General features: G+C 33.3%; 1 protein-coding gene and 1 long non-coding RNA gene across 2 annotated transcripts in view; one reads left to right on the top strand and one right to left on the bottom strand.

Moving 5' to 3' along the window:
• The window catches only part of CNTN5 (contactin 5), a 1,371,764-nt gene that overhangs the window by 1,152,406 nt on the left and 192,369 nt on the right, over nucleotides 1-26,989 (bottom strand). The window lies entirely within an intron of this gene.
• LOC309604979 overlaps nucleotides 6,444-26,989 on the top strand; it is a 1,175,000-nt gene continuing 1,154,454 nt past the window's right edge. The window contains exon 1 of the long non-coding RNA XR_014231195.1: nucleotides 6,444-6,651. This is a non-coding gene — a long non-coding RNA (uncharacterized lncRNA). The remainder of the gene's footprint in view (nucleotides 6,652-26,989) is intronic.

The raw sequence follows: 26,989 nt of genomic DNA, 5'->3' as shown, positions 1-26,989 counted from the left end.
CCCAGAGCTATTTTAAATTTATTAATGAATTAAGAATTTATTACTCTAAAGCATTTTTAAGATTTAATATCCTTTATGTATTTCCTGGTATTGCATTGCGTATTGGGCATTAATCAACATCCAATGAATTTATAATGGAAAGTAATGACTACACAATTCCAATGTTAAAGGAAGGACTTTGTCCAGAGAGATCTCTGCTAAGTGCAATAGGTTTGCCATGCAGGCAGTGCAGAAGTAAGTTAACTGATTATTGGAACAGAGGAGACATCACTACTTAGAGCTTTATCACCTAATCACCATATTTATGCCAAGATTATGTCAATATGTCTATTCAATTAGGTTATCACAAAAATGCAAAACAGTGCTAAGGATGTCTTCATTGAGAACCAACTAGCAATCCCAGTGGGGTCCATCTCCAAATTCTCCAACAGTAGAGAGTAGAAATTAATGTTTTGACCTGTCATACGACAAACTCAGAAATAACCCTTCTCCGGATGCCATATTTTCTATAATCTGTCTAAATGTAGTGACAATGGATGAAAAAAGGCCTCTATTTGTGACTTATTATTTACTGAGATATAGTTCATACCGAATATGTTTTCAATGTTCTTTTACAAACACTAGAGGGAATTTTAGCTTTGTAAAAATGTGAATAGAGAGGAAGTATACCATGGTAGATAGAGTGTGAATTCTCCTATCTGGGTTTAAATCCCAGGTTCTCACATGTTAGACATAAGATATTAGATAAATTTTTGCCTCAGTTTTCTTACTGGTGAAAGGGGAATAATTGAAGTCCTTACCTGAGAGAATATTTTGGATTTTGAAATCCTATTTAAGAACTCAGAACATCTCTGGCATACAGTTTGTGCTCAGTGAGTTACTACTCATCATATGTATTAAATCTGTGAGCCCTCCTTCTAAATATTCAATTTTATCTTTTTTGCCAAAATATACTAATCACAGCTATTATAGATAATATATATAATATAATCACAGCTATTATATATAATATATATAATATATAATATGTAATATGTAATATATAATATATATAATATTATATATAATATATATAAATATACTGATCACAGCTATTATATTCCCACATGTCAGATACAGTACTAGACACCTATACCTCTCAGCAAGGTCTTGCCACATCAGTCTTCAGGTCAGTGAAATGTAGCAGGAAATAGTAGGACTGGATCCTCTTATTTGAAGTGAAGGAAGGAAGGAAATGATCATAAACTGTGTTTTTATGATACATCATACTTTGGAGTAAGTTCTTCACAAGCATTCATCTCGTTATTTATTCCTTGCAAAAATCAGTTTTACAAATGAAGCCATAAAATTGAAAAAAACTGTGTTGCTAAATTACGAATGGAGTCAAAACACGTACCTCAATTTTCTAAGTCTAAATCTCTTGCTTTTTTGTTGTTGTTACACTGTGTCTTCTCCCTACTTTTAACGTCTGTTATGGTAATAAATATTAATAACTTCTTAAAATTATCCAAAGAAGTTTCAAATATTATTTTATATAATAGAGGAGAGGCAGGCACATAAAAAATTCCATATGAATATCTGATTATACTATTAAGGTATATCATTTTGACTTTCTGACTTTTCACTTTTTAGTAAATATATAACCTTCTATTATAATATAAATTCTCAAGTAAGGTGTCATCTAAATTTTTTTCAGCCGAAAATTAAGTTGCAAATCAACGGCATATGTATTAACATTGTGTTGTTCTAAGCTGTTGCTTTACAGTTGTTTTTGTATCATATACATAAAGAGACTAGCCCATAATTAGCAATTATTTCTGCTTTTGTCAAATATTCTTTTTTGTTTTTGTGGTACTTAACCTCATAGTCTGAATATTATTTATACTCAGAGAAGAACAAGTTTATAAAAAAAAAAATCAGATTAGGGTGGTTTGTCTTTCCTAGCATTTCTATGCTAAGCCCCATTTCATAAAGATATTTTTAAAATACAGTGATTTCACACTTGAGTTTACTATTTGGCAGCTGTCGGAATATACTACTATAATCATCCTGCACATAGCCTTTGGAAGCATTTATAGGGACATTCGTAGCTTCAATTTTGATATCACGGCTGCATCCCAGGAACTTGTGACTGGTATTACTTGCACTGCAATTCTGTTTAATAATGGCTCTTGCCCTATGAACATATAAAAAGTGCCCTTCTACCATTAATCTGTAAATCTCTGGTACTGAGGCCAACTTGAGCACACAGTCAGTATGACAATTCTCCAAAGACCTGCTGGCTTACAGCCATTGTCTCATTGCCATTGTCAGTTATTACACAGTTAGAAGAAATAATGTGTGGGTAGTGTAATTCAGATCACTTCAACATTCATAATGATGATGAACAACTCTCATTCTTGTTGCATTACCTGCTTTGGCTAACAGCTCAAAATGTGTTCATTGGATAACAACCACTGCTCCAGTTAAATTTGTGATATAAAGATATGATCTTAGATCTCATCTTTTTTAATACGTGGAATTAAGTAAATTAATACTTAACCCAACTGGTAGAACTTCATGCACAAATAATTTGGGTTCAACTAATCAGGTTTATGAGTACAAGGTGACGTAAGTGCCTATCATTTCGTTTAATGTCATTTAAGGTGATATCCTGGGAATAACACAGCCCCAGATCCTTTTAGATCAGTAGGCTTCAACAGGCATGATTTTGCCCTCCAGAGGGCACTGAGCAATGTCTGAAGACATTATTGATTGTCACAACTTGTGCGGTGTGGGATGTTACTGGCACCTAGACAGTAAAGGTTGAGAATGTTGCTAAACATCCTGTGACAAACAGGACAGTCCTTTACATCCCCTCCAACAAACAATTATCTGACTCAAAATCTTAATAGTGCTGCAGGTGATAATCCTGACTTTAAATGACAAAAATCTGAACTTCAAATAATGCCCTTCAGGGCATATAGTCAGAGTACTGCAAAGCTGTTTTCTGGTCTCCACTGCCCATATCCTATATAAATGTATATGCGATGGCATTTAAAACTATAGAAGTGTAGAAAAGGATATGAATATAGAGTATAAGTATATATCTCAGGAAACAAGTCTTAAGTACCTTTTCACTAGAGTTAATTGTAGATAGACACATTCAGTAAAAATATAATTATTTTTAATTTAAGCATAAGTTTCAAGCAATAAGAACTTGAGTGTAGGCAGTTTGACAGTGATGCCAATAATTTTTGCATGTGCCTCTCTGTATTAGAATCATAGCAAAAATAATACTATTTTTGATAATCAATTTTCACATATATTTTTGCCAAAAAGGAGATTGTATTGAAAGTTATTAAGGAGTCTGACTTTAGAGTCACAATTAATCACTCAATCAGTATTTTCTAAGTGTGACCTAAGTGCCAAACAACACTGTCCTTTCTTTACACTAAAAGCCTGTGATTGGTACAAAGGAACTTAGTTCACTCAAAAGGTAGGAGAAAGGCACTTGAGTGGTATTCCTCTAAGTCTTGCTAAGTTGCCAGAGCCTGTAGTTCTCAAATTTTTATTTGCCTAAGAAACACCTGAGGGCACTTTTTTCATATTCCTGGGCCTAAGCACCAAAGAGCCTGATTTAATAGGTGTAGAGTAAGATCCAAAAGTAGACATTTTTAAACAAACCATTCTGGGGATTTCATGCTGATGATTTCAACGCATAGTTTCAGAGATTCTGCCTTAAACCTGTATTTCACTAGGTACAACTCTAAGTAGGTACTTGTGAGAAAGAGAATAGGAAGAGTTATACAGGTCAAAAACGTTTAAAGACTGTAAACCATAAATTATTATTATTTTATAACAGTAATTCATTGATTCAGCAAGTATTTATTGTAAGCCATTTATCTGCCACGAGTAGTCTAGGCACTGGGGATATGGTTATGAATAAAACAGAAAAATAATCTGCCCTGACGGAGCTTACATTCCAGTGGGAGGAGACAGACAATGAATTACTAACATCAGGCAGAGACAATTAATAGTTGTCTTCAGATACATATTTTAAGGGTGATTTATTAGTAAGCTCTTGAATGAAATAATAAATTTAAGAATTTCTTTCCTTTGAAATATGTTCCTTCTCCACATCTCTCTCCATAGACCCACAATTCTATCAGTCAAGTTTTTAAAATGTTAATTAACATCATATTAATGGGCTAATATTTTACTTCAAAGCAGTACCATATTTCACTCTTAAATGTTGTTTCCATTTAAGAATAAATTTTATAAATAAATTTTATTACGGCTGCCTTTATACCTCTGTGTTAAAATTGCATACATTCTCATAATCATATTTTTGTGTGGTATAATGAGGTGTTATCACCTTGTTACCTAACAAAATACAGTTTTTTGGAGTTCTCTGATTTGAATGACAGAGAAATTATAATATGTGTGTGTTTATGTGTGTGTGTTTCCTTTTTTTTTTTTTTTTGATTCAACTATCTAGTACACTAAATTTGGAGAATTTGAAAAGTATTCCAATAAATAAAACAAAAATAATGAAAAGTTCTTGAAAAACTGTAGAATACAGCTTTTAAATATATTTACTGCAGACTTTCTTGTAGCTTTTATTATGTGATTGTGAATTGTAATCCTTCAAGACAAGACAAAATAAGCAGTGTTACCTAAACTTAATCATAGATTCCTTTTCACTGAGTTTATAAAAGGACCAAATGCTGTGAAAGAGTGATTAAGAACACAGGGAAAAGTGGAAAAGATTTTTTTTTTTAAGCTGAAAGGCCAATTTAAAACAACTCTCTCTCTATTTAGGTAAACACACACACAAACAAGTGTAATTATATAACTCCGTGGCCTGTATCTCATTGGGTATGAAAAGGTTAATCAGAACAACTCCCTTTCTATTTTATGTTAAAATTTACTGATTTTAGTGCCTGCATTTCAACATAGAGAAGAAGTAATTTTCAGATTATTCCCTAATCATTGTCACTCTTCTCTCCCAAGAGGGAAAAACACAGTTTTCATTATCAAAGCATTCGGACAATAGTATCAAAGGAAAAAACACAATAAAAGGAAGGAGTAGTCAGAATAGAGAACACCAAATCTTTTGTTGGCAAATCTGTAAATATTGGCTGGGATTTGTAGAATATACTGGAGGGAGCACACAATCCAAGGAAATAAATTGCTAAAAGTACATGCACAAAGATACCCTGATACCCTTACATTAGTAAGGATGGAGATTGATCTTAAAATAAAAATAAAGGCTTGAAAAAAAAAGAATTCCACTACTGATAGGTTATGATTAAAAAAGATATATGAGCCATAAAAATATCCATTAAATCTGGAATTGTTTGTATTTATACACTGACTTGTTGCAGGAAAGATTGAGAGTAATTACTAATTTAAGACCATTTTAAGTTATAAATTTCACATTTATAATTTTTGTAATGCACAGTTTGTTTTTCAGTAGTGAAAAATATAAAATTCTTACACTGACATAATCTTTGTTTGGTTTCAAGGCCAGATGCTATCAGAAAAGAAATCTAGACCCAAACAGAAGTTATCCCCTTAGTCACACTAGTCAAGGATTTTGTTTTATGTTTTGTATTATTTTGTTGTTATCTACCCAGTGTGGCAGAACAGAGGATCAATGTCATAATTTTAATGATTATTATTCTTAATGGTATGTGGTTTTATGCTTAAATGTAATAAACTTCAGGTAGTTCTCATTAGATGGGTTCAGTACCATCAGTTCACAAAGCATCTTGTTTTCATAAAGTTTTATTCTTTCATTTATTTATTCAACAAATATTAAATGTTTACTGTGCCTCTACTATGTTACAATTCAAAGTGCCTATCTAGGTATCATTGCACACTTCCTTGCATTTTTCAATACTACCTGGTTCTTGCATTAGGACACCAGTGTCAAGTTAGCAAAGCAAGTTTAGCAACACCTTTCAAAACACTGTCTCTTGGGACCTCCCTGGTGGTCCAGTGGTTAAGACATCGCCTTCCAATGCAGGGGGTGCAGGTTCAATCCTTGGTTGGGGAGCTAAGATCTCACATGCCTCGCGTCAAAGAACCAAAACATAAAACAGAAGCAATATTGTAACATATTCAATAATGACTTTAAAAATAGTCCATATCAAACAATCTTAAAAAGCAAAACAAAACAAAAAAAAAACACTGTCTCAGTGAAACTGTTCCACTAAAGAATATGACAGAGTGGACATGCATTAAACCTCAGTTAATTTATTTATGGTTCAGTCACTCCAGACCCCACTGAGAGTTTATTTTTGCTGTATAAAATGATAACAAATTTAGTTATTTGGTTATCTTATCACTTTAAAAATAGTAAATTTGTGTGTGTGGGCATGTGTGTCACACATGCATAAGCACAGAGAAGTAATCATTACAGAATGATAGTTAATGAGAAAAAATAGTAGATCAAAAAAGCCAAGGACTTCCCTGGTGGCGCAGTGGTTGAGAATCTGCCTGCCAATGCAGGGGACACGGGTTCGAGCCCTGGTCTGGGAAGATCCCACATGCCGCGGAGCGGCTGGGCCCGTGAGCCACAGCTACTGAGCCTGCGTGTCTGGAGCCTGTGCTCCGCAACAAGACAGGCCGCGATAGTGAGAAGCCCGCGCACCGCGATGAAGAGTGGCCCCTGCTTGCCGCAACTGGAGAAAGCCCTCGCACAGAAACGAAGACCCAATGCAGCCAAAAATAAATAAGTAAATAAATAAAAAATAAAAAAATAAAGGAATTTCTTTTAAAAAAAAGTAAAACAAATATCCTTAAGGATCAAAAAAAATAATGTTATGGATGCAAAGATAAATAATACTTAAGACAGTGATCCTTAGATATTAAGAAATTGCAAGCTGTTTCCTCTTTTATGACTGTCCAAACATTTATTTCCTGGTGGGAAATCCATGGTGCCAGGTCACTAAGTTAGAGTCTCATAAGTCTGGACAAATAACAAAGAAACCCTCTCCTTATATACAGTCTTTGAGTGCTGCCAAAATTTAGGAAAAATGAAGAACAAACGTTCAAGGAATGTGATCATAAGCCAGAGAAAGGATAAAAGCTGACAAATGAAAAAAAATCCAAAAATGTGGTAGAAAATGAAGGCATGGAGATATGGAAGTATCTATTTTAAGCTGTGGTATAAAATGAATTAGAATTTTATCTCTGTTAAATTAACTGATATTAAATGCCTCTTCTCTTAATAATGATGCATAAACAAACTATTTTTACTACATTTTTTTTTCTTTTTGTCCAGATAGGAGAAAAACAGAAAAGCATAATTACGTATACAGAGAAAGAAAGGGTAATATAACATAATGGATTCTCAAACATTAGCTGCATCAGAATCATCTGGTGGGATTGTTAAACAAGTTTCTGGGCCCTGCCCCCAGAATTTCTGTTTCAATAGGTCTGGGGTAGTGCCTGACAACTTTAATTTCTAATTTTAGAAAGTTTCTCATTTTTAAATTTTAATTTCTATCAAGTCCCTAGATCATGCTGATGCTTCTAGACCCTTAGAGAATCACGGATAAAATGCATGGCATATTTTTAGGAATTTCTAAAGATGCTAATGGAAACTTGGTGAAGAACAATTCCTTCTTTCTCTACTATTTTTACTTGATATTGTAAAAAGGCAACGTAATGCCTTTAAGGGGTAAACAAGAAGTTATAAAATACTTAAGTAAAGTACACTTTTTTCAGCATAGTTTGAATCAACTCTTTTTCAGAAACTGTAAGATTAGGATTGGGGATTAATTCAGTTGACCACAGGAATTCATGGCAATTTTTTTTTTTTTTTTGGCATGGAGTCCACACACATGGATAATCAGTTTGCATTTTTGTCATTAATAGTATGCTATAACCATTACAAAAATGCATTTATTATAAGTTGTCTTGTTCAGAGTTTAGAATTAGAATCCAAAGGAATGATAAAACTTCTTAGATAGGTTTAGGGACCCAAAAGTTGCAAGATCCAAGATTTTTTCCATGATGAACACGGTAAAGAACAAGGAGGAGGAGGAGAAGGATGAGGAAGAAGAGAAGGAGGAATAGGAAGAGAAGGAGGAAGAGGGGAAGGAGGAAGAGACTTGTTTCATTGCTTACTAAGTAGGCAGTTAGGTCTGAGATAGCCCTGAAAGAATCCCATATGTTGTGAAAGGAGGTAAATGTTTTCTTATGTGTCCAAGAGGAGCTTGGATGTGGCACAGCAAGCTGATGAACCTTATACCTTTTGGATAGAGCAAGGAGAATACAGACAGCAGTAGCCTACAGGATCAGAAAATGCCTGCTTCCTTATTCCTTCTACTCCAGATGAGTGGTTATTAGATGTGAACAAGTATCCTACTGTATATGAAAAGCCACAGTTGGTTTACAGAATCACCCTCCCATACCAATTTTCCATCCCTCAGCAATTTTAAAAGCAATTCATATGGGAAAATGGAGGTCACCTAATATGTGGGAGACATTATGACTATATCAGAAAATGTTCCATTAACTTGGATTAGGGACTAAACCTTTTTAAGTCATTGATCCATAATGAAATCAACTTACATAAACATTATCACTCAAAACTCAGACAATGAAACTAGAAAATAATTTAACACTTTTTCATTCAATAATTAAACCTGATTAAATCTCAATTTAATTTAACCTCTTAAAATATTATCAGAACTAACCTTTACACTGTTTAAATTCCATTAGTTTGTTAATGAAGTTTCACACCTCACTGGAAAAATGTATTTTTATTTTAAAAATTATATATTTTTATTCATCAGTTACATGACCAAATATTTTTATACAGTAATTTTCTTATGCTGTTATTTATTATTAATGAAAAATTGGAAATAAGTCAAATGAAGAGGTATAGAAGAATAGAGAAATAAATTACTGCATAAACCTATAATGAAATATAGAGTCAACAAAAGTTATAACTAGGAGTTAGGGTTACAGGTAGTTTTTACTTACCTCATTACTTTTCTACATGTGCCAAGTTTTCTACAGTCACAAAAATTAGAAAATGATAAATGATTTTCTTATCAACAGATTTATATATTTAGGAATTTATCTGCCATATTCTTATGTTAATCATTTTACTCATTCTAAAGGACATTTGTTTGAAGTTGCATAAAGTTTTTTTGAGGTACAGATCATACACTTTTATCTAGATAGAATATATTTATAATCAATCATAACATTTCCAAGAAACATACTATTCTTTATCAGAAAACACTGAAAAATTAAAAAAAAAATTAGCATAGTACCAAGATAATTATAATTCTTATTCACAAATTGTTTCATTTGCCAAGTTAGGTAATGTTCCAAAATCATAACGTTTCCAAACTGTATGTTATAAAATTTTCATTTAACAAAGCCATAATGAATTTCTCAAACTAAGTTGATTTCAAAAAAGATTTCTTAAATTATAACCTTTCAAGAGTTCCTGAACTCATGTGTAAGACCCAGCAATGGTGGACGTTTCTGGGACACAGTTTAAGAATGAATCTAGTAATTGAGATTGTGTAGAGTCAGATTCCAATTTATATCTGGCAAATTAATTCTCCTGATTTGAGAACCAAAGTCAAATGTTCCTTTTTTTTTTTTTTTTTTTTTTTTTTTTATCGAACCCAGTACCTTTCTAAAGCATTTGATTGATCCCATTACAGGACATTAAGCCAAACAGTTCTGCGGGGGAGATTGATTTTTGCCTCCACATGGAATCAAGGGAAGTTTTTAACAACTTGTTCCTCTTTGTTAGCTCCATATACATAATCCCATGTAGACAGATGTGTAATATGATTTATCCAGTTTTCCAAAGACGCAGCGTTCTATTTTCCATGTTACATATTACTATATAATTTCCCTACACAATTTACTTTAGAGGACCTTATTTCCAACTTATAAAATTGTAATTATTTTGCAAATTATATAACAAAACTTTTCAGTCTTTTATATGATTATTCTACATAGAATGCTATTATTTATACAATGTACCACTTTAGGAAAAATGCATCATGAACAAAGTAACAATTTACAGTTTCTACTGACTTTTTCTTGGCCTTTGTTCTATAGATAGTAGCCAGTAATGAGATAAATCACAGGAAGTTTTAAAAAAGATCAAGTATATTTTTGCTTATATAGATTGATCCCATGATTTTTACAAGACATTAATTTAAAAATTAAATTATCTCTATAGTCGTACATTAATTTTAAGATTCTGGTAAAATATCTGGTACATACTAGGCACTCTGTATTATTCAATAAGTGATTAAGTTAATAAATTAGTGAATTAATAAAATCTTTCAAAAAATTAGGAATAGAAGCCTCTATTTTGAACAGATTTGTATCTTGCAAAAATAGTATCAACTTATATAATGATAAACATTGAGAACTATTCCACAAAAATAAAGCAATTCTACTCATAACAATGGGGAAAAGAAAGAAACATGACAAAAAAAATTTAAAAAGAAGTAGATACATATTTTTGGTGGTATTAATGCCTAATGAAGAAAATTAATTTAAACACCACTAGAAATTACAATTTATTATCCACAGAGCCACTCTACAAAAAAGAAATATACAAGTAAACAAGAATAATTTTCTATGTGAGGAATAGCCAGCCAGAAAATATTATAATGAAAGACATGATAAGAAAAATATAAAATATAAAAATGAGCTCAGAAACTTATAGAAATTATATAGAAAATTAAAATATGTCTTAGGAATATAAGAGAATATTAGAATAAGAAGAAACAATACAGTTATATGGAAAAATAATAAATATTCTAAAGACAGCAATTATTTACAAACTCAAAAGTCTCATGAGAACTCCAAATGGATCGGAAAGGATGAGGGACCAGTGTGAATGAGGACAGGGAAACTTGATAAAGACTCTACATTAAATCTGGAATAATAAACAGATAAAATTGTTAAGAAAACACTTATGATGTTTGCTGGGGGTTTGTTGTATATGACCTTTATTATATTGACATTGGTTACCTCTATGCTCACTTTTTGGAGAGTTTTTATCATAAATGGGTGTTGAATTTTGTCAAAAGCTTTTTCTGCATCTCTTGAGATGATCATATGGTTTTTATTCTTCAATTTGTTAATATGGTGTATCACATTGATTGATTTGCATATATTGAAGAATCCTTGCATCCCTGGGATAAATTGCACTTGTTCATGGTGTATGATCCTTTTAATGTGTTGTTGGCTTTTATTTGCTAGTATTTTGTTGAGGATTTTTGAGTCTATGTTCATCAGTGATACTGACTGGCCTGTAATTTTCTTTTTTTGTGATATCGTTGTCTGGTTTTGGTATCAGGGTGATGGTGGCCTTGTAGAATGACCTTGGGAGTGTTCCTCCCTCTTCAATTTTTGGGAGAATTTGAGAAGTTTCATCCAATTGAATGAAATACAAGTCCACAAACAGAACCAGGTACATATAGGTATTCAGACTATGATGAAGGCCTAAATTATTAAATAACAAATACATTTTTAAGCAAAAGTACTTATGATAATTAGTTATACATTTTCTAATACATATCTCACAATATAGAATTCCAATTCTGTCTATATAACTTAAAGAATTAAACAAAATGTCTGGGGAGGAAATCAAAATGATGAAGTAGGAGGATGTGGAACTCACCTCTCCCCCACAAACACAACAAAAATACATATACATGTGGGACAATTCTCACAGCAGACTAACTGGAAACTGGTAGAAATACTCCAGTACAACCAAGACTTGGAAGAATGATCCACATGGAATCAGGTAGGAAGGCAAGAGAAGTGATCAGGTCAAGACCTGTGCCCTAGGGAGGTGACTCAGAATAAAGGTAGATTACATGGAGACCCTCCCTGAGGAGTGAATGGTTCAAGCCACATATTGGTTACCCCAGTCCTGAGGTCTGACACAGGGAAGATGAGACCCGTTGCTGGCTGGAGGGGTGGTGGGACCAGCAGAAGGGCTGTGGGAAGCCTGGACTCTTTTATTATGATATGTCTTGGTGTGTGTCTGTTTGGGTTCATCAGCTCAGGATGAGCTTGTGAATGCTTGCTTACTCAGGATGAGCTTGTGAATGCTTGCTTACTCTTTTTTTTGTTTTTTTAAATTTATATTTGGCAAGTCTAAGGCCACTCAACATTTTACTTTGTTTTTATATATATATATATTTTTAATTAATTAATTTATTTTTGGCTGTGTTGGGTCTTCATTTTTGTGCAAGGGCTTTCTCTAGTTGTGGCAAGCGGGGGCCACTCTTCATCGCGGTGCACGGGCCTCTCACTATCGCGGCCTCTCTTGTTGCGGAGCACAGGCTCCAGACGCACAGGCTCAGTAGTTGTGGCGCACGGGCCTAGTCGCTCTGCGGCATGTGGGATCCTCCCAGACCAGGGCTCGTACCCGTGTCCCCTGCATTAGCAGGCAGATTCTCAACCACTGCGCCACCAGGGAAGCCTCTGCTTGCTTACTCTTAAGTGGGGTGGACAAGGTGGACTGAAGCTGTGCAGGTGGCTGACTGATTTCCTGTGACTGCCCTAGCATGCCCAGCCTGAGCTGAGAAATTACTTCAGCCTCACATACTTCAACTTGCAGCTCCACATTGGAGGGAGGGCTGCAGGACCAAGGAAAGAACTTGGCTGAGAGACACAGTGGCAAACTGCCCTGAAGGGGCATCTGAGCAGGGCAGGGGCAGCCATTAACAGCAGTTACACAGGCAGTGCATCAGAAGCAACCCTGAACTCTCTCTATGGCCAAATTGCCAGAGCACACACGACATCATGCAGCAAGATCCTGCACGGGCCCATCTTGCTCCAGAAACTGCTCCCCTTTAGGGAAAGGGTACTGGAGCTAAAAGGGGAGAGAACTGACACTTAAAGGAAAGAGAGCCAGCTCAGAACTGACCCCCAGGGCTTCTGCTCCAGCAACTAGGGACATACTCCCATCTCCAATAGGGTGGTAGAGGCCAGTGAACAAAAATGAAGTCCAGGCTCACACCTGGCTCCAGCCCTAGCTCCTCCTTCTCCGGTCCCACCTCCTACCAAGGTGACAGCTGCCAGTGCAAGCTGAGGAAAGACATGACCTGTGTTCATGTCAAATCCAGCTCTCCCACCAAAGTGACTGGGCACATGCAGACTGTATAGAGACACTCCCACATAAGGACTACCTTTCAAGAACACAATAGGAAACTGTTTTATCTAGTTTCATAGAGACAGAGAAAGTTAAGCAAATGAAAAAACAGAAGAATTGGTCTCAAGTGAAAAAGCAAGAGAAGACACCTGAAAAACAAATAATGAAACAAATAAACAATTTACCAGACATAGAATTAAAAGCATTTGTTAAAAGGATGCTAACAGAATTAGGGAAAACAATAGATGAACAGAGTGAGAATTTTAACAAGGAAATAGAAAACATAAAAAATAACCAGTCAGAGTTGAAGAATACAATACCTAAAATGAAAAACACACTAGAAGTAATTATAGCAGACTATGTGATACATAAGAATGCACAGGTGATCTAGGAGACAGAATAATGGAAATCACTCAATCAGAAAAACAAATTTAAAAAATGAGAACAGTTTAAGAGATCTCTGTGATAACATGAAGCATACCACCATTTTCATTATAGGGGTCCTAGAAGGAGAATAAAGATAGAAAGAGGTCAAAATGTATTTGAAGAAATTATGGTTGAAAACTTCCCAAACCTGAAGGAGAAAACAGATATCCAGGTACAGGAAGCACAGAGGGTCCAAACAAGATGAACCCAAACAGACACACACCACGACATATCATAATTAAAATGGCAAAAGTTAAAGATAGAGAATCCTAAAGGCAGTAGGAGAAAGACAAAAAGACATATAGAAGGGAACCTGCATAAGGCTATCAGTTGATTTTTCTGCAGAAACTTTGCAGGTCAGAAGGCAGTAGCACAATATGTTCAAAGCACTGAAAGGGAAAAACCTGTAACCTAGGATACTCTACCTAACAAGATTACTATTTAGAAGAGAAGAAGAGATAAAGAATTTCTCACACAAGCAAAAACTAAAAGATTTTATCAATACTAAACTCTTGAAAGAAATGTTAAAGTTCTTCTCTAAGTGGAAAAGAAAAGGCTTTTCTTTATAAAATTCTTACTTATAAAGAACTAAGAATCTTTAAGAAAGGAAAAATCCCATTAATAAAGGCAAATAAATAGTAAAGGTTGAGGATCAACCACTTAAATAAGCTAGTACAAAGATTAAAAGAATAAAATTGTAAAATCAACTATAATTATAATAAAGAGTGAAGTGATAAATGTGGAGATGTGAAATATGACATCAAAAACACAAAGTATGGGGGATGGTGGTAACAGATATAGATCTTTTAGAATGTGTTTGAACTTAAATGACTACCAGTTTACAACACGTAGATATAGTAATAGGTCAATATATATGAACCCCATGATAACCAGAAATCAAAAACCTATAATAGATACACAAAACCTAGAGAGAAAGGAACACAAGCATATCACTAAAGAAAATCATCAAACCACAAGGGAATGAACAAAAGGAAGAAAAAATGAACAGGGAAGAACTACAACAACAAGAAAGCAAGTAATAAAATGGCAATAATTACATACTTATGAATAATTACTTTAAATGTCAATGTTCTAAATGCTCCAATCAAAAGATACAGGGTGGCTGACTGGATTAAAAAAAGACCCATCTAAATGCTGCTTGTAAGGACTCACAACATAGCTAAAGACACACACAAACTGAAAGTGAAAGGATGGAAAAAGATATTTCATGCGAACAGAAACAAGAAGGTGAGGGTAGTAATACTCATATCATACAACATAGACTTGAAAACAAATAACAAAAGACAAGGCCATTATATAATGATAAAGGGATCAATACAAAAGGAGAAAATTAACTTGTTAACATCTATACACCCAATATAGGAGCACCTAAATATATAAAGCAAATACTAACTGACATAAAGGGAAAAATTAACCAAAATACAATAATGGTAGAGGACTTTAATATCCAACTCACATCAATGGACAGATCATTCAGACAGAAAATGAATAAAGCAAGAGTGGTCTTAAATGACACAATAGACCAGCTGAACTTAACAGATATTTACAGGACATTCTATCCTAAAACAGCAGAACACACACTCTTTTCAAGTACACATAGAATGTTCTCCAGGATACATCACGTTAGGCCACAAAACAAGTCTCAATAAATTTAAGAAAACAGAATTTATATCAAGCATTATTTCTGACCATAACTGTATGAAACCAGAAATCAATTAAAGAAAGAAAAATGAGAAAAGCACAAACACATGGAGAATAAACATGTTACTAAAAACAACAACAACAACAACAAAGTATCAATGAAGAAATCAAAGAGAAAATCAGAAAATAACTCAAGTCAAATGAACATAGAAACACAATGTTCCAAAATCTACGAGATGTAGCAAAAACAGTTCTAAGAGGGAAGTTTATAGCAATATAAGCCCTTCTCAAGAAATAAGAAAAATGTCAAATAAACAACCAAACATTCCATTTAAAGGAATTACAAAAATGAGAATAAACAAAGCCCAAAGTCAGCAGAAGAAAGAAAATAATAAAGATCAGAGAGGAAATAAAAAATAGAGACAAAAACAAACAAACAAAGAAACAAACAAAAACAATAGAGAAGATCAATGAAATCAAGAGCTGGTTGCTTGAAAAGATAAACAAAACTGATAAACCATTAGGGAGGCTCATCAAAAAGAAAAGAGAGAGGACCCAAATAAACAAAATAAGAAGTGAAAGAGAGAAATAACAACCAATACCACAAAGATACAAAAAATCATAAGATAATACTATGAACAGTTATATGCCAACAACTTGGACAACCTAGAAGAAATGGACAAATTTCTAGAAACATACAACCTACCAAGACTGAATCAGGAAGAAATCAACAGTCTGAACAGATCAATCCCTAGTACTGAAATTGAATTTGTAATAAAAACAAAAATTCCCAAAAAACAAAAGTTGAGGACCAGTTGGCTTCACAGGGGAATTCTACAAAACATATAAAGAAGAGCTAATGCATATATTTTCAAACTATTCCACAAAGCTGAAGAAGATGGAACACCTAAATTCATTGTACTAGGCCACCATTAGCAAAACCAGACAGATACTACAAAAAAAGAAAACTACATGCCAATAGCTCTGATGAATATAGATGCAAAAATTCTCAACAAAATAGCAAACCAAATCCAACAATACATGAAAAGGATCCTACACCATGATCAAGTGGGATTTATTCCAGGGATGCCAGGATGGATCAATATCTGCAAATCAAACAATGTGACACACCACATTAACAAAAGCAAGAAGAAAAAATCACACGACCTTCTCAACAGAAGCAAAAAAGCATCTGACAAAATTCAACACTCATTCATGATGAAAGCTCTCATTAAAGTTGTTATAGAGGGAACATATCTCAACATAACAAAGGCCATTTATGACAAACCAATAGTTAACGTTATATGCAACACTGAAAAGTTGAAAGCCTTCCCTCCAAATTCAGGAACAAGACAAGGATGTTCATTATTGCCACTTCTATTTAATGTAGAATTGGAAGTACTAGCCACAGTAATCAGACAAGAAAAAAAAAAAATAAAAGGAATCTATACTGGAAGGGAAGATGTGAAACTGTCACTCTTTGCAGATGACATATTTTATACAGAAAACCCTAAAGTCTCCACCTCCAAACTATTAGAACTAATAAGTGAATTCAGCAAAGTTGCAGGATCCAAGATTAATAAACAGAAATCTGTTGCTTTTCTCTATACTAATAATAAACTATCAGAAAGAGAAAGCAAGAAAACAATCCCATTTAAAATTGCATCAAAAAGAATAAAACACCTAGGAATTAACTAGGGGGGTAAAAGAGCTATACTCTGAAAACTATAAATCACTGATAGAGCAATTTGAAGGTGATACAAATAAATGGAAAAATATCATGTGTTCATGGACTGCAAGAATTAATATTGTCAAAATGACCATACTACCCAAAATAATCTACAGATTTAATGCAATCCCTATCAAAATACGCATGACATTTTTCACAAACTAGAATAAATAATTCTAAAATTTACATAGAGCAACAAAAGTCACCAAATTGCCAAAGCAATCTTGAGCAAAAAGAACAAAGTTGGATATACCATGCCCCCCTGACTTCAGATGATACTACTAAGCTACAGATATAAAAAAGCATGGCACTGGCACAAGAACATACATATAGGTCAATGGAACAGAATAGAGAGCCTAGAAATAAACCCACACACCTATGGTCAATTAATCCATAAAAAGGAGGCAAGAATATACAATGGAGAAAAGATAGCCTCTTCAATAAGTGGTGCTGAGAAAATTGAACAACTGCATGTAAAAGAATGATATTAGAATATTTCCTCACAACATACACAAAAATAAACTAAAAATGGATTAAATACCTAAATATAAATACCTAAATTAAATACCTAAATATAAGACCGGAAACCATAAAATTCCTAGAAGAAAATATAGGCAGAACACTCTCTGGCATAAGTCATAGCAATATTTTTCTGGATATGTCTCCTAAGATGAAAGAAATAAACTCTAAAATTAACAAATGAGACCTAATTAAACTAAAAAGCTTTAGAACATCAAAGGAAACAATCAACAAAAGGAAAAAACAACCTACTCAATGCGAGAAAATATTTGCAAATGATTTGACTGATAGAGGTTGATATCCAAAATATATAAACAGCTCATACAACTCAATATGAAAAAAAAACCTTTTTAAAAAAAAGACAGAATACCAGAACACCTAAATAGACATTTTCCGAAGAAGATGCACAGGTTGCAAACAGGCACATGAAAAGATGCTCAACATAACTAATCAAGAGAAATGCAAATCAAAACAACAAAGTGAGGGACTTCCCTGGTGGCACAGTGGTTAAGAATCTACCTGCCAATGTAGAGTTCTTGGGCTTCCCTGGTGGCACAGTGGTTAAGAATCTACCTGCCAATGTAGAGGACATGGGTTCGATCCCTGGTCTGGGAAGATCCCACATGCCGTGGAGCAATTAAGCCTGTGTGCCATAAATACTGAGCCCACGTGCCGCAACTACTGAAGTTCGCACACCCTATAGCCCACGCACCACAACTACTGAAGACCACATGCTCTAGGGCCCGCGTGCTGCGACTACACTGAGCCTGTGTGCTGCAACTACTGAAGCCCACGCACCTAGAGCCCGTGTCCTGCAACAAGAAAAGCCACTGCAATGAGAAGCCTGTGCACTGCAACGAAGAGTAGCCCCCTCTCGCTGAAACTAAAGAAAGCCTGTGCGCAGCAACAAAGACCCAATGCAGCCAGAAAATAAATAAAAAACAAACAAACAAACAAAAAACAACGTGATATCACCTCACACCTATCAGAATGGCTATCATCAAAATGTCTACAAATAAATGTCAGCAAGGATGTGAAGAAATGGGAACCCTCCTACACTGTTGGTGGGAATATAAATTAGTGCAGCCATTATGGAAAACAGCATGGAAGTTCCTCAAAAAACTAAAAATAAAACTACCATATGATGCAGCAATTCCACTTCTGATTATCTGAAGGAAACAAAAACACTAATTTGAAAAGACACATACACCCCAATGTTCAAAGCAACAATATTTACAATAGCCAAGGCATGGAAGAAGGCAGTGCCTGTCAACAGATGAATGTATTAAAAAAATGTGGTATATATATGTATATGTATATATATGTGTGTATATATGTGTGTATATATATACACACACACACACTACATTATACACACACACACACACAGTGGAACACTACTCAGCCACAAAAACGAATGAAATTATGCCATTTGCAACATTGTGGATGGATCAAGACAGTATTATGCTTAGTAAAATATGTCAGACAAAGAAAGACAAATACTCTGTTAACACTTATGTGTGGAATTAAAAAAAGAAACAAATGAATGCATATAACAAAACAAAAACAGGCTCACATACATAGAAAACAAACTAGTGTTTACCAGTGGGGAGAAGTAATAAGAGAGGAGGGGCAAAATAGGGGTATGGGATTAAGATACAAACTACAATGTATAAAATAGATAAGGAACAAGGATATATTATACAGTACAGGGAAATATAGCCATTTTTGGTAATAACATTAAGTGGAGTATAACTTATTAAAATATTTAATTACTACGTCATACACCTGAAACTAATATAATATTGTAAATCAAGTATACTTCAATTAAAATAAATATAATATCAGAAATTAAGAGAAAATATAGGTCAATATATGGCTGTGTGTTGCATGAGGCATTCAGAAAAATAATACTAATAGAAACAATTATGCAAAAGATTATTGATAGACTGCATACAAAAGTAAAGTTTACTTTCATCAAAAACAATAACAATTTCAAGTTGTAGAAGTCAAATAAAATTCAAAAATTATGTTAAATACCTACACATACACAGAAGACATATTTTTGAATATTCTAAGGGAAAAACTACATTACCAACATAAAACGACAGAGTTACAATCATGGAGCTCATAAGAAAAATTATAAATTGTCAATATATATGAAATACTTAATCACCATTATTAAACATATTGCATAAGAAAACAGCAATGAATTTTTTAAATCTATTACATTTGTATAGTCCAATTGTAGTGAAACTTTTTTGCGTCAGCAAGATTTTGGAATAGACGTTCTAATATTATTGATAAGAGTATATGTTTTTAAAATCTTTCTGGAATGCAGAGACATTATATATTTAGAGTTTCTAAAATGTAACTAACTTTTTTGTTGAGCACTTCCAGTTCTAATGATGGATTTTAAGAAAAAAAATTAGAGATGTTAATAAAACGATCTATCTATAAGTATGTCTGTAGCAGCATTATGCTTAGGACAGATAATTTGGAAATAATGTGAATGTCATTAAGCATCATTATAATGGAAAGCTATTACTCATTAAATGTCATATTAGCATTGCAAATTAATGATGTGGATCAATATTCACAATAATTGACAAATAAGAACATTCACGATAATTGCCAAGTAAAAATGCACGTTTTGCAAAAGAGTGTATTCAGCAGCTATTGTTACTCGATGTGTTTTGTATTGATAGAGAAAGACTAGAAGGCCATATACCACATTACAACAGTGGTGCAATTATGCATAGTTTTAATGTAAGAAGTAGTAGTAATATTATCATAAATAACTGACATTCTAAAGGACCTTTTATTTCCCAGGCATTAACCTAAGCTCTTTATATGGATCATGTCACTTAATAATCCTCACATAAATTTTATGAGAAAGATACTATTTTTATCTCCATTTTACCAATGAGGAGACTAAGACTTGGGGAATATAAATAATTTGTCTAAAATTGTAGATACAGGGACTTCCCTGGTGGCTCAGTGGTTAAGAATCCACCTGTCAATGCAGGGAACAGGGGTTCGAGCCCTGGTCCGGGAAGATCCCACAGGCTGTGGAGCAACTAAGCCCATGCACCACAACTACTGAGCCTGTGCTCTAGAGCCCACGAGCCACAACTACTGAGCCCACGTGCCACAACTACTGAAGCCCGCGCGCCTAGAGCCCGTGCTCCACAACAAGAAGCCACCGCGGTGAGAAGCCCAGCACTACAACGAAGAGTAGTCCCCACTTGCCGTAACTAGAGAAAGCCTGTGAGCAGTAACAAAGACTCAACACAGCCATAAATAAATAAATAAATAAATAAATAAAATAAATAAATAAATAAATGTATTTTAAAAATAAATAAAATTGTAGATACAGTAAGTGGTTGAACCAGAACTTGGTCTAATCTAACTCAGATTTATTTTCTGCTATTTGTGTGTGTATTTGTGTGGTGGGGGGTGGGTGGGTCCTAAGTTTTGTAAATATTATTAAAATAAAGTTCAAAAATGACATTTAAAAGAAAACAAAGCTAGGAGGTCTCGTAGTCTTCATTGTTTTGACTTTCTTAATTATCTGATAAAACTCTTGTATGCTGTACACCGATACATATTCTCTTGAGACAGAGAACCAAAAGAATATACCTCTTGATATTTGCAAGTGCTATGATTTTATTTTCTCAAACAAGATGGCCTGAACAGATGACTAAATAGGGTTTATTTAGTTACTCAACATCTAGTTTCAGTCATCTAAAAAACATTGAAATATGTTGGAAGAAAAAGAGAAAAGAGGAAAGGAAAGTACTGGAGAGGAAAGTAAGGGGAAAAAGTAGGGAACACACAATAGTGATTAAAAAAAGAAAAACGAATGGGATAACGAGCAGAGACAAAAGAACTAGTGTTCTCTAATATTTAAATTATTAAACCAAATTAACTCATGTAGTTATTGTGGGGATTTTCAGCATTACTGTGAACTGTATAACACAAAATACTCTTGCACAATGCTGGGTGCTCCATTACAGACAATGTATTTTGGTCATGGTGAACATCTTTTTCTGACTGGATATTTTTTCCAGAATAAAAGCATATTGATCACTCCATAACTGTGGAGTTCATACTGGTCATTTAAATCTACACTGGAATAGTTTCAAATCAATTTAAAAAAAAAAACAAAACTGTCCTGTCCCATGATAGGAAGTTCCCTTTTGGTTCACTCTGAAAGCCAGATTCAGCCACTTTCTGTCACTGCAATTAATGAAACCTAATCTCAGTTCAGTTGTCCCCTAAAACAAAGGAGTCCAAATTGTATTCAAGGAAATTCTGCTGTCATTCCAGACATTCGCCTTCCTCAATTACTTCATATGATATGTTGAAAATTCAGTAGAGATAAAACCTATTGAGTGAATATAATTCAAAGGGAAAGAAGTGCAACCAACCTTTCAAATATATTAAAATATTCTTAAATTCAACTAGATCTGGACAAACCAATGTATTCAGACTATATTGTATTGATGACTGCCATAAGAAATGCCTATTGTAAGATACCATCAAGGACCCTTTTCACTATTATTACAGAGCCATCTGTAACATAATTCAAGAGTAATTTAATAAATGCAATTTTCCTGGGAACTTGGTAATTTTTTATGTTTTAATCATGGGGATACTAAATTATGAAACTGATAATATTTTTTCTTTCTCCTCAGCAGTTAGATAACTTTGGTTTAAAAATGTGGCTCTTTCATGAATAGGTCACAAATGTGTACATGTAAAAATAAAGTATATACATTTAGCCTCATGTATGATTGCCTTTTACCTGCAATCTTCATTTTTTTTGTTTATTTTTCATTTATCTTTCATCTCTCTTTTAATATACACTGAAGTTTCATTTCTGTGCTCTCTTCAGCTTCCTAATTTTTTGTATCTTGTATGGAAGACCATACAAGATAATTGACTGAATGAATAAATGAATCACTTTCCTAAACCATTAAAGGTGAGTGCTAATGTCTGTTTATAAATATATATGGGAATCAATTTAAGTGTAACTACCAGTACAATTTTGGTTTGCTTGATTTCCAAAAATATTGTGTAGTTTTATAAAAAAGGCATGCCTCAGAAAACCACTAGCCATTTCACTGCAGTTTTCCAGTTGACTTTATACGTTATCTCTACCTCGGAGACTTTGCAATGCACTTCTTTGTCTTCCCATGAAGAAGCATGGCAAGCTGAGCAGTTTCTCAGAACTGCTGTTGTTGATGATGATGGTGCTTATGGACATAACAGTACCTTTGTTAGATCAGTCTATTTAACATGTGATTATCTATTAGTCACAAAAACCCGATGGTAGTGGTGATAAAAAATAATTATGCCCTGGTCCGCATACCATAGGATAATTAGTAATCGAGAAGACATACTCACAAAACAAATAATCTAATGATGTAATAGGTACAGTGATACAGATATACACAGTGTTATAGGTGGAACTACATAATGAAACTTAATAAAAGTAACAAGGTTTGCAATGCCTGTAAATAGTCACAAACTGTTTGCTGAGCATTTTCTACGTGTGGATATAATGTTAAGCTCTAGAAATAGAGCACTGAGGAACACAGAATTCTCTTTTTTGAATCCCCTTCTGCTTTTACATGTTTTAGATTTTTCCCTCACTTCCTTAGATAATTCCTTGCATCATTTCTTTTCCTTCTTTATTGCAATACATAATTATTTTTTACATAGAAACAAGTTATTTTATCTACATATGATTAAAATTTAAAGATGTATCCCATCACTATACCATCTTACCCTCTCCGTAAAACTTAACTCTACTTCTCGTTTGATTGTTAACTCTGATCAAACTATTTTATGCTGAATACAAAGTGTGAAGGAATGTCACCATGCATAAACCAAGATTATTATTTGAGGAGATTTGAAACATCGTTCTAAAATTTGTACCTGTATGTTATTCATACCTGTGTGCCAATCAGCATACTCCAAAAATTCAGATTTCCATATAGAATAAGTTTTTGGATATGTTTTTATTTCTTTGTTTTGTTTAGTCTTTGTCTGCATTTCAAACAGAAAGCTAGGGAAATTCCTCTTACAGGATTTTAAATGACTACAAGAGTAGAGTCATCACAAAAAGTAGCTTAAGAAGAAACTATAAATAATTGTTCCCTTGCTGTGAGTGAACAACATATTTCTCTGGGTTTAAAAAGTCTTATCTAGGATAATTCAATTCAGCTGTGAAAAAGCACTATAAAGAACTTCTGCATGTGTTATCTGAAATTAAATGTAGCCATGTGGACATGTGAGTGAGGGAAAAAAGCCTTGAACACCTGCTTTAAGGAAAAAGAAATTACTTGAAGATGACTTTCTTCAGGAAACTGTTTCTCACCACTCCCTCCCGAGCTGGACAAACCATCCTGCATTTGTGCTTCCATAATGACCTTTAAGTTCCTATTTCTATTAAAGAATCATATTTTATCATTTTATCTATTTAACATTTTCTATATTCCCATATCCTAGACCCAAAAATTGACACAAAGGAGGTGCTCACTTTTTGATAAATTGAATTGGGAAATGAGAAGGGCATTCCAGGAATTTAAGCAGCAAACCAAAGTTATTAGATCATAGGGATAAGTACATATCAATTCTAGTTAATACCAAATTAGTACTATGATATTTTGGCAACTATCAATTACAAAACTGAAATGATAAAATATCTATATCCCACATTTAGTTGAGTATAGAATTTAAAAGGAAAAAAATATGGTTATATACTAACAGGGTATTATAATGTCAAAAAGCTTAATAATCACTGATGATTTGCTTTAAATTGTGACAAAATCACGTATTGTCACTAAGTTTTTGCTCTGCTTATTCCTAAGCCTCCTCATTAAATGTTAAAATAATAAACACACAGCAAACAAACATAAATGCAAACAAGCAAATCCCATATAACATAGCTTTCTCCTATCTAAAAAATGGAAAACATATGTTTTGGTAATTTAATATTTTCCCTAAAATTAAGTGAATTAACCTCCAAGATTGAAAGGTCAGATTTCATGGATAATTGTTTTATGTTTTTATTTTTAAAAGAGCTGTCATCATTTTTGCTATCACATTCTGCTATCTTCAAGGCCAGTATGACTGTGGTCTTACCAGAAAAAAAATGAATAATCTTTCCAACTCTATAAAGCAAATATATTATCGTAAAATGACCATTCCCATTGGAGAAAAAATGCTTTCTAGACTCTTAAGTATGAATATTTAACAATAAAAGAAACATTGAATATAAATTTGATTCCATTAGAAAATAGTCACAAAAAATTAGCCAGGAAATTTTAATAAAATCAAGCTATTTATAGGTTGCAATTCACCTGTTATCCTGAAAAATCAGTATTTTTGTAGCAAGAGGAAATTATTTCTCTTATTTTTCTTTAATGTTTTATATGTATATACACACACACACACACACACACACACACACACACACACACATACATTTTTTTAAAGAAAAGCAAACCATGTTGACAGAAGTAGCACAGTGACCATTGATGCCAGAAAGTTCATGTGCTCCAGTTATGCTGACACTGTAGCATGAAACTGCTACTGTACTCAAAGTCTTGATAAATGTTTCCTATTTTAGAAACATGAATTTCTCCAAGGTGCCCCTGGAAGAAAGTCCTTCAGGCTTTCATGATTTCCTCTAAATGTTGAAAATCATTCTCTCCTTATGTGTTCTGAGTAACAATTATTGGCTTCTTTCCAGAAATAAAATGTGCTTTTCTCTATTTTTCCCCTTACTGGCTTCATGCTGTGTCCTGCTTTTTCTTAAAATTATGATATAGTTTTCATCATTCATGGGATAAAAATAATAATTTTAAAAGTATAATAGTTCTTTTCTTAAACTTCATGACTGAGGTGAAGAAACTAACATTTAAGTAATATAGAAAAAAATCTATGCAGTATTTAATAACAGCTATTCACACTACTAGATATTAGTTATCACTTACAAAAGTGACTTAAACATATTATTTCATTAATTTAGGATGTATTTAATAAAGAGGTGTTTGTTATATTTAGTACACATTACTATGTTATATTTAGTACACATTACTAATATATATATATTTTATCTACAATTCAAAACTAAGTATAGCTTTTAGATAAAATATCCAATATTAAATTATGAAAAAATTTTGTGAACTTACTTGCTCAATATAATACATTATAATGTGCACACTGCTACCTTGGATATCTAATGGCACAAAAAATTGCTCACTATATGTATGAAAAAATAACAAAGTAGAATATAGTATGATCTTAATTATGTAAAAAAATACTTATGATGCATAAAAATGTGTGTAAAAAAATTGAAAAATTATTTTGAAGTGGTATCATCCTATGCTTAATATATCTATATCTATATATACATATATATATGAAACACCAAGGCTAAATTTTGTGTGACAAAGGGTTAATGTATATAACTAACAAATAATTATTATATTATAAGCTTTTATGAGGAAATTAAAATACCAATACTTATGAAAAGCAATATAAACTTATGAGAAAAACTTTGACTTCAAAAAACACAAATGATTTAGCAGAATATTTAAAATGTAATAATACTATATTCTGATAAGGGCTATTTAAGTGAACTCCTTGTAAGTGGGAATTTACACTGGTAAAATCTATATAAAAAACATATCTCAAAAATTCACATATTCATACAGTTTAACCCATTTCTTGGAATCCAAGGAAACAAATCAGAAATCTAGACAAGATTATATATCAAAATGTATAATCCAATTCTCCTTATAATTGCAAAAAAAAAAAAGAAAAGAAAAAGAGAAAATATCCAACAACAAAGTAGTAGTCCAATCAATTACAGGATACCTGGTAAGTGTTACCTAAGAATTAATGTTGTATCACCAAAATGTTTAATGACGTGAGAATATCCACATTTTATATTAAGACAAAAGTTGAGTACTAAAACCATGGGCAATTATTAGTTAAATCTGTTTCACCTGGCTTTACTAATCAAGGTTGTTTTAAGACTTGCATGTCCTCCAAGAGGCATGTAGCCTAAACAGTAAGATGTTTGCAATGTTATTTTCCAGGAACTTGGAGTCAGCTGCCTCTAGTTCAAGCTGAACTGGTTAAGACTGGATGTGTGGGACCAGGACACTTCAGCTGGCATGGATGAGCTGCTCGGTGACTTTTGAACTTGCAGAGACCTACAGCTTAGGTATGCCTGTGCAGAATAACAATTATAACACCTTTTCTAATCACTTTTCCCCACGCTCCCCATGCCTCAGACCATCCTGCTTCTTTATTCTTTATCCCATAAATAACCCTGAGCCCCTTGCCTCCCTTGGCTGCCTTGCGAATAAACCCTCTCTTTGCTGCAAACCTCCACATCTCTTGGCTTGCTGTGTGTGGGACAAAATGAACCTGGTTCAGTAACAGTACTGCATATAAATAGATATAATACATAGATATATAAT

The sequence above is a fragment of the Balaenoptera borealis genome (assembly GCF_965194805.1).
Source record: "Balaenoptera borealis genome assembly, chromosome: 11".
NCBI lineage: Eukaryota > Metazoa > Chordata > Mammalia > Artiodactyla > Balaenopteridae > Balaenoptera > Balaenoptera borealis.
This window is presented reverse-complemented; position numbering and strand designations above follow the sequence as displayed.